At 36.1% G+C, this 13,825-nt stretch overlaps 1 protein-coding gene and 1 long non-coding RNA gene across 2 annotated transcripts in view; both read left to right on the forward strand.

Annotated features, from left to right (window-relative positions):
* The window catches only part of LOC311087311 (uncharacterized protein), a 595,635-nt gene that overhangs the window by 351,895 nt on the left and 229,915 nt on the right, over positions 1-13,825 (forward strand). The gene's annotated exons all lie outside the window — the stretch shown is intronic.
* On the forward strand, positions 9,134-9,722 carry LOC311087388. The gene is made up of 3 exons (XR_014607257.1): positions 9,134-9,165; positions 9,249-9,346; positions 9,569-9,722. It is a non-coding gene; the product is annotated as an uncharacterized lncRNA (long non-coding RNA).

The raw sequence follows: 13,825 nt of genomic DNA on the forward strand, positions 1-13,825 counted from the left end.
AAAATAAAAAAGGTAATTGCGACTTTTTAAACTCACAATTCTGACTTTTTTTCCTCAGAATTGCATGTTTATATCTCGCAGTTCTGACTTTATAATACGCAATTGGGAGATATAAAGTCAGAATTGCATGATATAAAGTCGCAATTGCGTGTTATAAAGTTTATAACAATTGCGTGTTATAAAGAGACTTATAAAGTCTCAAGAATTGTGAGATATAAACTATTCTGAGGTAAAAAAAAAAAAAAAGTCTGTCTTTTTTCCCTTAGAATTGGACTTTATATATCACAATTGTTAGTTTATATCTCACAATTCTGAGAAAAGATGTCAGAATTGCGAGATATAAACTCGCAATTATGTGTTATAAAGTCAGAATTGCGTGATATAGCTATGGAAGCTTGTTTCCGCCACAAAATAAAAAAAAATAAAAGATAATTGCGACTTTTTATCTCACAATTGCGAGTTTACATCTCGCAATTCTGACTTTATTTCTCAGAATTGCGAGATATAAAGTCAGAATTGCGTGAAATAAAGTCAGAATTCTGAGATATAAAGTCAGAATTGCGTGATATAAAGTCGCAATTGCGAGAAAAAAAGTCAGAATTCTGACTTTATATCTCAGAATTCTGACTTTATATCACGCAATTCTGACTTTATAACACATAATTGCGAGTTTATATCTCGCAATTCTGACATATTTTCTCAGAATTGTGAGATATAAAGTCCAATTCTAAGAAAAAAAAAAAAAGACGGACTTTTTTTTTTTTTTTACCTTAGAATAGTTTATATCTCACAATTCTGACTTTATAACACGCAATTGCGACTTTATATCATGCAATTCTGACTTTATATCTCCCAATTGCGTGATATAAAGTCAGAATTCTGAGATATAAAGTCAGAATTGCATGATATAAAGTCGCAATTGCGAGAAAAAAAGTCAGAATTCTGACTTTATATCTCAGAATTCTGACTTTATATCTCAGAATTCTGACTTTATTTCATGCAATTCTGACTTTATATCTCAGAATTCTGACTTTATTTCACGCAATTCTGACTTTATATCTCAGAATTCTGACTTTATATCTCAGAATTCTGACTTTATTTCATGCAATTCTGACTTTATATCTCAGAATTCTGACTTTATTTCACGCAATTCTGACTTTATATCTCGCAATTCTGAGAAATAAAGTCAGAATTGCGAGATGTAAACTCGCAATTGTGAGATAAAAAGTCGCAATTATCTTTTTTTTTTTATTATTTTGTGGCGGAAACAAGCTTCCATATATAGCCTAAAGTCGCAATTGCAAGAAAAAAAGTCAGAATTCTGACTTCATAAGACGCAATTGTGACTTTATATCTCGCAATTCTGAATTTATAACACGCAATTGCGACTTTATTTCACACAATTCTGACTTTATATCTCGCAATTCTGAGAAATAAAGTCAGAATTTCCTTTTAAAATGTTTTATTCTGTGGCGGAAACAAGCTTCTATAGCAGACCTAGCAGCTAGACTAGTTATTCAAAGCTAGCATAACAACGAGATAACCAGGTCTGTGAGTTGATTAAAGTGAATGTGATTTGAGCATGAATGAGTATACATGAGAGCTTGGTAAGCTATCTAGGAAGCTAATATTATTTTTCTTAAAGCTCCAATATGTAGGAATTTTGTAATAAAATTTCCGAAAATAACTTGGACAGTGTGATATATTTCCTCCAGTTGTGTACTTACAATATCTCAAAAGTCTCCAAAGATTTTTTATTTCAGAGAAATTCCGATTTTAAATAACTGGCCGTCCCGGAAAAGAAATGTCGCGCCTCAGTGACGCAATGTCCGCTCTATCCTTTTTTTCCGGTGGACCATGTGATAGGATATTCCCCCACCGGATTTTTATTTTATTTTTTTACAACAACTTTATTGAGTTTTTTTTTCTTATCACAATAAACAATAAAGACGTCTGACAAAGAAGAAAAAAGAATAAAATAAAAAATATGACCCACCACACCGGAATATCACGGTCAAACGCGGAAGTGGTGGTTATAGCGTTATTGCCATAGACTGTATGGTTAGCAGCTATAGCTGTTATGGATCACGATTACTCTTTGGCGAGTATTGAAGTGCCAACAAAACGAAAGCGTCCATATTCGGATACACGCGGAGTCACGGACTGTGTGACAAACGGAGGAATAAAACCCGGATAAATATCGCCAGGCGTTTTCGAGATGGAGAGAGCTGCGCGACTATCTTGGACTTGACAGAGACTCTGCTCTCGCGAGTTTATTGATAGACAGGTAAGACATGCAACTGTCAATAATAGCACTTATAAACAAAGTTATATTGCTCTTTGTACTTCGGTAAGGCTTTTTATCACGTGTGGTGACCGAGATTATGGCAGTACAATTAAATACAATCGGATATGTTGTTAAAAAATATATTTAGTCATTACTTGCAAATGTTCGTTCAAATTTACTTTTAGATATTGGTTTGAACACGTTAAACAACACGGCATTAACCATAAAAACGTAAAACTGCACAACATAAACCAAACAAATCATTTGACAAATAGCTGTATGTTGTAACGGGATAATATAGCATAACATTTCACGTTCCTTGCAGTTCATTAATTATGATGACATAAAATAATACGATCAGACATACAGGTAATACAAAAACGAATAAATTACCTCATCCGTGATCATGATTCATTAATTCCATTTAGATACATTGCTATGGTGAAAACGCATTAAAAACGACATCTCCCATCGTCACCTCCTTCATAGCGTCATCAAGCTTCGCCTTTGTTATTGTTGGAACTGCGCCCTCTTGTGGTCACATACAAAAGTTACATACTGGAGCTTTAATGTAGAATCCTAAATCATGGAGAGAAAAAGAACTTGTAACTTTGTTGCTCAAGAGTTAGAGGTTTACCTGTTAGATTACAGCCACTTCTCCAGACACCACTACAATACTGGGCCCAGCCCAAACCATGAAAAACATCCCAAGACCATTATCCCACCTTCAACATTGGTCCATATAATTTTGCCTACAGTATATAGTGTAGCAAGGTAGTCTTCAGAATTTTTAATAATTTAATAATTAAATTTTAGGGGACCCCCCAAGAGTCCTAAGTCATTTCGAACCCTGATTAACGTTATAGGCTATTTGTATTTAACTTTACTTGTAATGTTAGACTAGAGTGCTGCATTTGGATATTTGACTGAATTGTTTGCTTTATTTCTTATTGTATAGCTTCTTGTACCTTTTACTTAAACTTTTATATAGGCTATTATTGATAAAACTGAAATTTTACAAAAAGAAATATGGTTTCTTGTCATTTTTTTATTACAAGATTATCACTGATGTTTATTGCAACATTTGTACAAACGCATATATTGCCTGGAATATGTTTAATTTTTTTTTTATTTAAACGAAAAGAGGTAACGTTAGGGTTGTGTTTTAAATTTCGTTTTGTTATAAATAGAATAACGTATAAGGTGCAGTGAATAATCAATATGCGTTCCGCATGAACCACATTTGTGTCCCTATAATGTTTAATTTATTTAAATGAAAACGAAAAGAGGCAGAGTGGTGTTTTATAACATATTTCGTTTTATTGTTGCTTAAAATGTACATACAGAGCAAGTTAACAGAGATAACCGGAGTAGCAGAGCGAGCTGAGTGACGCTTTTAAAAACGCGCTGTACCATTTGCATGTAGGAGTCGCACATGGCAAGTACAAACTTTGCATACTTGATATTGAGAAAAGCCTAATGTCGGCGCTTGTCTTCTTGTGACAAACATGTCGAGGAGCAAGAACAAGATCTGCTGCATGTCATCCATTGTAGTTTACTATGTTCTTCTTCGCGCGAAAATGACGTTGATCGAAACACCACGCCTATCAAGTAAGGGTACTGTTGGCAGTGGAAACGCTAGCCAGATCATGGTTAATAGACCCGAACCGTACCGTACTGTCCCGTACCGTACCGTACTGCTCAGTGGAAATGAGGCATTACAGACTGGAGGTTAAAGAGCAGCTGCTGTCTGGTTCATCACAACAACCTGGAGCTGAACACGTTCAAAACAGTGGAGATGATGGTGGACTTCAGGAGAAACACCCCAGCATTATTCCCACTCCCCATCATGAACAGCACTGTGGAGTCATTCAGGGTCCTGGTCTCTACATCTCTCAGCTCCTGAAGTGGGACAATCATATTTGCTCTATTGCAGAAAAGGCCCAGCAGAGGTTGTGCTTTCTTCATCAGCTGAAAGAGTTCAACCACAGGCGCAGATGACTCAGTTTAACTCAGCTCGCTTAAACAGCTAACACAGCAATTACCACTCATTCTTAATTTTATCATTCATTCTCAGAGAGAGAGAGAGAGAGAGAGAGAGAGAGAGAGAGAGAGAGAGAGAGAGAATACTTAGATATTGTGTAAATACAAATGTAGATTTGCAGTTATCATTGTGTCTCAATATGTTGAATTTTTAGGTAAAATCATACCATATATTGTATTGAAAACTCATCAATTAAATATTTACTGTCGTTATATTCTGCCTAAATTTGATGTTTTTAATAAACACTGACAAAAACTATGGATGATATATATAACATAATGATGATATAAGTGTTCACCTGGATTTAGAACTACATTTATTGTATTTATAAAGCGTTCACAGGTAAATTTGCTTTATGTATTTCTCCGGTGTTGTAATCAGGCTCATATATGTGGCCAGGTAGTGTAAATGTACCTCGTTTCTATTTTGCATTAAAAATGTTCGTGGCCCCTTTAAGGAATCCCTCTTCTCGCGATACTTTCACTTGTGCCGGTGTTACGGATCAACTGGGGATCGTGTTAAAGCCAGTGGGTAAGGGTTTCATATTACTTTGAAGGTACCCCCGGGAGCCGCCATTGGCTAACAAGCCTTCACCTGCTGTTAGCATCCCATTGACTACCATTCATTTTGGCGTCACTTTGACAGCGAATAACTTTACATCTGAGGCGTTTAAAGACTCCATTTGTCCATGGTTTATTTCTAAAGAAACACGACAATGTATAAAAGGCTCCATTACCTTGTATCTTACATTATGCCCCCGTAGAAGCAGTTTTTGTAAAAGTAGGCTAACGATTGCGTCATAACCACGCGACTCTCTGGAAATTACCGTAGAGACAGGAAGAGAAGCTCGCAATCAATCGGGGGACGTGGAGGCATAAAGTCCGATAAAGTCAAGGGAGAAGGCCATAGAGAGTAATGACGTTGCTCCTGCTCCTAGCTCATGGACAGATCCTACTCACGCTTTCCATCTCTGCAAGATTCGGAAGGGAATGGTTCAGATTTCGTTTGGCACAGCTACTAGAAAACTTACAACTGTCAGGCAGGCTGCTCACGTCACATCCATGTCGTCAAGCTCAGTTTGAGTCTGCGCAGTACGCTTGGCAATCAGGAAGTGAGGGCTTCTAATGTGCTTCACTTTCTCTCCGTTGAAACCTATGGGGTCGCTGTGTCCAGTTTATATACTGTCTATGGTTAAAGCAGCACTCAGTAGCTTCGGGATTTCTCCGCTGTATTCTCGCTTTTTGCTCGCAGGTTTCTCTCTAGTGCTCCCCCCACAGCTTCGGAATAGATATTTGACAACACTGTTGTAAAAACTCGTTGGTGATTCTCAGACACCAGAGGCTATAGATCAACGACATCAAAGCAGATGGGACATTCTTTAAAACGTCTTCTTCATTCGGGTTCGGACAGCGTGAGGGAGCACAATAATGACAGCATTTTAGCAGATTTCTTTTGGCCGTAAAGCAATTGTTTACAGCCGGCGGCCCGCTGGCTCAAAGTTGCAAGTGCGTATTTTCCGCTCACGGGCACCAGGGGGGTGCGAAACAACCACCATTCAACCCGAAATAAGTAATATAACCATTCCAATGACTCCGAAGCTGTTCAGTTAAGGTAAAAAAAGTTACTTAGTTCAGCTTTAACTGGGGAAACGCGCCTGCAAGCAGATAGTTTTACCTGGATTTCCAGCAGATGTTAGACGGCTACAGATTCGTCGCAGCCATTTATTACGGATCCATGATTAAAAACGTATGTTTCACCAGTTGTATACACACTGGTATGCATAATAAAGCGATTTGTTTTTGAAGTGTATATTCCTGCGTATTTGACGCAATTTCAAATAAGTTCAACATACTTAAGTGTCAAGCTCAGAAACCACGCCTATGTTAACTTGGGGCATTCGGTTTCATTGGATAAACAGACTTGTCAGTGCACTTCAGAAGACGTGTAAGAATCTTCTTCTCAACATTAGTGTATCATATTTTCTGTAGTGTGTTGTCATGAGTTCTAATCACAAATAACAACAGATGTAGATTAAATTAAAGTAGCTAGACTACCTAAAAGAAACATAAATTCATTACAACATAACATTCAAATTCAAAGTCATTTACATTTTTTTCAAGTTGCATTTATTGATCTGCATATAGCCTAATTTTATAATGGATCTATTATTTTTTATATAAAAACACTTATCAACTCATTTTACTCTGCTGATTATATCAAGATCTCTTTTCTGTACAACCAGCTCTGACGCCTCTGTATCCTTTTCCCTGGACATAAAGCAGCTATGCTTATACACTTAGGGTCATGAAGTTAATTATCTCATGAACTTGTAACATTTTCAACAGATTTATAAAATAAAATAAAAAAATAAAAAACGAATTTTGACTCTTCTTCTTTCAGAACAATTCTATATAGCAAATATATAGTAATATTGCATTGTACATAGTGTCGAGCTTTCCTGTAGCTCAAACAGTAGAGCATTGGTACTTACAACACCAAGTTTATGAGTTCAATTCCCAGGGAAAGTAAGACCTGATAAATGTAAATTTGTTCATTGAAACACAATGTAAGTCGCTTTGGATAGAAGCGTCTGCCAAATGTGTAAATGTACGTTATGCTCAGTAGGAGCATGAACTTGAATGTTGTGTATCTAATGTCTTGTATTGGACATGTAGAAAACACTTTGTCTTTAGTGATTAAAGTCCTGTGAAAAACACTGAAAGGCAAACACAAATTGTATTACTGAAATAAGCAAAACATATGATATAGTGATAATGAATTATTACAAATATATACTGATATTCTCTATGGCTAATATTCTCATAGGCCTACTGTCACAATCATTTGTCACCTCACATGCATAGCACAACCCTCTCTAAAACAATAGGAAATGCTTTATTTCTGACCTCTTTAACAAAAGAAATATGACACAATCTTTTTATGTAATATAAATTTAAATTATGCCAGTTCTCTTCATTTGACTGGTACCATGAATCTCATTAACATATTCTCTTTACTTGTTATCCATCACATCATGTGCTTTCATTATTGTTGTCTGCTAACCGTTAGGAACAGATTAAAAGGTCTATAAATGAAGTGTCATTGTTGTTAGGCCATATACTGGCACAGCAAATGGATGCAATTAAAGTTAGACAAATCAAAAAACTTTGCAGGATAACCAATATCCCGATCGCTGCTCAAGAAAGGAGCGTGATTATATAAAGAGGAGATGTGAAAATTTCACAATGAAGGGTGATGGTGTGTTAAATTGTTCTTAAAAAGATAATACAACTGTGACATTTATTTACTAATATAACTACATTAGATGGAGAGCAGCATACACTGTTAGACTTTTCTGTAATTTCTACAGTTATTTACTTTAAATCCCCCAGTATTATACTGCTATTTCTCTTTACAGTAAATAACTGTGATTCCCATTGCATCATGGGAATTTTCTGTGACGTCTAACACCACATACAGAGACTTACTGTATTTTTTAAATTTGCTGTATACTACTGTATTTGACGTAACTGCCTCTCTGGCTGGCACCATTCCACCGTGCTTTTTATTTCCTAATTTTTGCCTTACACCGCGTGTCTACAACGCTATAATAGCCAGAGGCTGTCTATATTGGACACATTGAAGCGACCGGACCTTTAAATGCAAACCTGTTTATCCCTTGTCAGAAATAGCGCGAGCGCTTGGACTCGTATCGGACTAAAGCCCAATTTATACTTCTGCGTCGAACTTACGCCGTAGCTACGTCGTAGGCTCTGTGTAGCGCGCGTACCCTTCGGCGTACCCTGACGTGCACCTCTCCAAAAATGTAACAACGCGTCAACTCTACGCGGACGCAAGCGCTGTGATTGGTCTGCTAGGACCGCTCCCTCGGGTTTCACATGCTCCCTCTGCGCGCGTGAACGCGGACAACGACGCAGAAGTATAAATGAAAACCAACGCGTTGCCTACAGCGTAGAGGCTCCGGCGTAGGTCCGACGCAGAAGTATAAATTGGCCTTAAGTCAGAAATAACGGCCGCGGCGCATCACTGTCTGGTATTTGTCGTGTCGCGTCAGAGCATCCAGTGTAGGTAATGGGGTCTGTCTTTTGTTGGATCGCGACGTTCGTGTCTGGCCCGGGGAAGAGACGGAATTCACTTCACCGAGAGAGAGATCAGCAAGCAAGGTAAAAAAAATAAAATAATAATCTGTGTGTGTTGACAGGATTGTGCTTAGTTTAACCTATGTTATAACGTTAACGTTAGCGTTACTCGTCGTCAACATGGCGGTAACGAACTTTACCATGGTAAACTGAGCTAACGTTTCATTTTACACACTTTGTTAGATTATTGAATTGTCGAGTTAAAATATGCCAACGAGCAACGCGTTTACATTAACAATAAATGTGAATAAACTAATGTGAAATTCTGTTTATAGCTAATGTTGGCCTACTGATGAGAACCTTTATAGTTTTAGCATTAGTTTGCAAACTATACCATATTATATATTTTTTTAATGGAATTTAATATTTACTTCCATTTTTGTGTTTAAAGGCAACTGCAACAAAGTGCCAATTCGCGCCAGTGACTTCTAGCAAGATTCCAGAGGTAGGCCAGCCCATTTGTGATGATTTGCCCATTGTCTTTGTTCAGTCTCACCAGATTAAATGTATCCAGGTAAGCACTGCAGTAAAACTCTCACTAATTCATTCATACCAAATCTAGCATTCTAAACAACTTAAGTTTATATTTTTGCATTATTTTGATATTTTATTAGCCAGAAGACTCTACCATTGCTGTCCCACCTGACTAGGAAGGTCCTAATATCAGCGCACAGGTGGGTTAACTACTGTAGGAAGGAGAACGATCATCACACAGTGATTTCTTGCATGTATCTTACTGTGTATTTGTCTCAAACAGGTACTCCTTCACTGCAGACAAGCTGAAATGGGCTAAAATCATCGATTTCAGTCGTTCTTTCTATGGATCTCAGCATTTTTGGACAGAATTTAGGATTTGTAAGTATTAAAATTTAATCTGGCATAATTTAATTTAGTTCTTTTGTATGCTATTTATTGACAAAAGCTGTTTACAAATATATATTCTTAAGTTTTTGTGAAAATAATAATAAAAATTAACACAAAAGGAGGTTAAAAATAATGTGACACTAATATTCTCTCTCTCTCTCTCTCTCTCTCTCTCTCTCTCTCTCTCTCTCTCTCTCTCTCTCTCTCATATAGTTTTGGAACCGGGATCTCCTCTGAAGGACTGAGTACATTTGTGTTTGTGGGCACGCATGCAGACCAGGGAACATTCTGATGTTGTCAATCAAGTTCTGAACAGGAACCAATCTTTGGAGAAGTTCATTTATTCACAAAGGTGGACAAAAACATTGTGTTGGCTTTTTGAAGATTATTTTGATGATGACTTTTACTCCTATGCTGTAGAAAAGATGGATGAGTAGACAGTCAGACATTGATAATAATAAGAAAAGCTTCTTGAGCATCAAAGAGACTTCTTTCAAAAACATTAAGACACTTAAATACTTCTTTTGGCCACCAGTGTACATGAATCCAACACATTTTTGGAAATAAGTGAAATTATTTTGAAGGTAGGGTTATGTGTCATGTATTGTGAAAAGAACTGTGTTTTGTCCTGTTTTGGACATTTCCTTTTTGACTGCTTAAAAATTTATTTATATTCTGCAGTTTTATGAATGTAATGGTTGATATTTCATTATAATACTTGTATAAGCTAAACAACCAATGACTCTATATTCATTTAGTCAAATGCTAATGTTTTGTTAGTTGTTTTGTCTTTTATGTATGTTTTCAAAAATGTTTGCAGTGAAGGACAGCACATAATGTGTTAATTTAACACGTTTACACATCTTTGTGCTAACCTCTCTGACATATTTACTTTGTTAAAATCATTAACACAATGAATGAGTTAAAATTAAAACAAAAAATGTTCTGTCTAAACTCACCCATTAATGTGTAAAAATTTCACACATCATTTCCAGCATTGGCAGACTGTTTATTTTGTGATATATATGAAATGTTTTAAATAAAAAAATGGTATTTTGTGATAACTTTGTCTAATTGGTTTGTATGAAAGTAGTACTTATGTAGGATAAAAATAAAATTAATCATATATCAAAATTATCAAATCTAATTTATATTTAGTACAAATAAAAATTACAGTAGTGTACTGATCAGCTTCGTTTTTACAGTAATGCACTGTACTGATTAGCTTTGTTTTTACAGTGATGCACTGTATTACACAAAACTGAAATACAGTTTGGTACTGTAACTCTTAATTACAGTAACTTACTGGCAACAGTGTTGCCAGTAAGTTACTGTAAAAAACCCTTGAAAAGTCTAACAGTGTAGGTATGAAGGCCAAACTGGCCAATGGGTAAGAAAAATGTATATACATTGCAAAACAAGTAACTGTTCTTCATTAACATGTAACTTAGTCTATAGTTTGATCTCCCTTCTTTAGATTGAATGTTCAGAATGTGGAAGGTGGGACTGTGTGGTCAGATCTTCCACTGTTGGCAAATACAGCTGTCCTGCATGTAGTGTACATTTGCCTATTATTTTTATTTTTTATTTTTTTCTTCCTTTTTTATTGTTACTTTCATACCTGTTAGCTAATGAATGTGTTTGTTGAACATTCCCCTGAATAAATGCTGTGGGTAATTCACTGGATCCATAAACTTTGGCTTCTCAATTTTCAACACTCTTTAGGAACATTTATGGAGTGTAGCCTACTGTATGCTTTATGTTTTAACTCATTCCTCATTAAAACATTAAAATAAATAATAAATAAATGCTTGACATCCCTTTTAGCAGTACTGCTATTTTAAATTAAGCCACAAATTGGCATCATAACAATAATCTGCACACACATGCACTGCAAAGACACAATGTCAATAGCATAATTTATTTAATCTACTTACAGTTGTCATCAGATATTCAATTTCATTGAAACGAGTAACAAAATAATGTGGGCGTGGTCTGTGTCGTGAAATTAAAACACATTAAAACTTCCCTTAAATGCGTCTGAAACATTCAGCGGAGCAGCGACAGAGTAAACAAAAGTGTCCTAATATGATACAAACATTTACCAATAACGTGGAAAGCTTTTAAATCTGCTCAGTGAAAGATTCGATTCGCTGTGACGAATCTGTCACCGTTCAACATCTGCTGGAATTTGAAATCCAGGTAAAACTATCTGCGTGCACGCGCGCGTCCCCAGTTAACATGATCCCCAGTTGATCCGTAACACCGGACGCGTGCGCGCGACCAGAGAGAAGCCATCAGGAGAAGCTCGATGTGGTTGTGCGTGCATTGATCGGATTTACTGTGTTATACGATCTTTTTTCTTGGTAAATATTACTCCAATATCTTAAATGCGCACAAATAAGTTGTGAAGCGGAGTTAACAGAACATTTGATGTGTAGCCTACATTATAGATTTGTTTGAAGCGCATGTGTGACGAGTGAACCTCGTGGTGATCGGTAAAGGATTGGGTATGTACGTTTCATGATTTATGGGGTAAAAATACTGATGCCATGTTTATTTGATAAATCTGTTAATGAGTTTAAGCTATATTCTGTGATACAGTAATACTGTATGGTTTAATGCATATTTCTGATTTTGCATGATTAATATGTGAAACGCGAGTTGTGGATTTGTTAATGTGCTTTTATTTCTCTTGTACCTCAGCCACTGCCGTATTCCAGTTTGTGTTTTCGTATTTAATTGTAACGTTTTGGTTTGAAGAAATCGATTTATTTTTGACCTGTTGCAGTGTATTACACTGTATCTCAGTTGGGATTGAGTTAAGTATTCTGTGGGTTTGGGCATTGATCCACTGGTTAAACTTGAGTTTTTGTGACATTTGATTATATGCCGCCTTCAAATTTACTGTAAACTGTTTCTACAATTTCTTGTTTTTTTGTTTGTTTGTTTGTTTGTTTGTTTAACTAGTGAAATCTAATTTTTCCTTGTGAAACCTCAGACTTTTATCTGTCTAATTGTGCTCACATTGACCGCTGTCACTTATTTTAAACAGCAGTCAGAATAAAACCCCAAATTTCAAAAAGCATAGTTTGCTTCCGGTGTGTATTTCTTCAATTTCACCCGGTTACATATAAATGTCAGAAACACGATTCCTTCTGCATATTAATATCCATGATCACTGGATCTCTGGTAAGTTGTAAGGAACACTATATCGAGTCCAAGCTTTAGTTTAAACTGATAATGGTTTGTTTTACTGGTGTTTTCCCAGTTTCTCTGTTAACTCCAGTCACACAGCAGCTCTTCTGACACTCAGTCCGGCTGAGGGATCAAGATGAAAGATGAACGAGCAGATCAGGAGGATCCACAAAGGAATGTGATTGTATAAAGGATTGTTAAAGGGATAGTTCACTTTGAAATTAATTTTTGATATGTTTTAGCTTACCTCAAGGGCATCCAAGATGTAGGTGTCTTTGTTTCCGCAGTAGTTTCAATTTTGATATTTTTAGGTCAAACCGTTCTTGTCTGTCAGTCATATAATGCAGGTCGATGGTCACTGTCTCAAAACACAAGCACAGAGTCCAAATTAAAACAATTCCCCATCGTCCAAATGAAACAATTCCCCATCATAAGTACACATTGATGGCCTAAGACACGAAACGAGCGGTTTTTGTGAGAAAACGAACAGTATTTATATCGTTGTTATCTCTTGAAAACAGCACACATCCAAATGATCTGACGGCGCGGGCGGGTATAGATATATACATAGATGTCGCCTTGGCTACGGTTTCGTTCCAATGAACTGCAGTAGCGAAGGCGACATCTAGTGTATAAATCTATACCCGCCCGCGGGCGGGTATAGATGGGTCATTGACGGATAAGACTTTTTAATAGGCCAATTTTAAAATACCAAAAATATGGATATGTTTGGCCATTTTATAAACATTTGGAATGTAGTGTACACATGCCTTTATAAAGAAAAGTAAAAAAATGGACATTTTAGTGTTTTTACACTTAAGTTAATAATACATAGCCTTAAAAAAGTCATCTGGGGCGATTGTAATATATCTCAAAATTCACATTTTTATGTATCATTGTATCATGTATCATGTATCAAGACTAGTTGAACTCATATCAGTAAGTAGATAAACTGATGAAGAAAGATAAACTTTAGTGCCCTTTCATTTTATGAAAACCATTATTTCACAAGTTTATTCTATAATATCAGAGTCTCCCTCATAATCCAGTTACAATACTGATTTTTACTTTAAAAGCAAAAAAACTGAATTAGCATTTATACAGATATTACACATTCAACAATAGCATACCACTGATTAATATTTGAGGCTAAACTGATGGATATTTGGTTATGAATTTATTCATTCATTTGTTGGTTACCCCACATGACATATGGTCGCCCCAAATGATAAGAAAACCACAGGTATAAAAATTTCAGTTAAAATGTACACA

Source organism: Abramis brama (assembly GCF_963993115.1).
Source record: "Abramis brama genome assembly, chromosome: 7".
NCBI lineage: Eukaryota > Metazoa > Chordata > Actinopteri > Cypriniformes > Leuciscidae > Abramis > Abramis brama.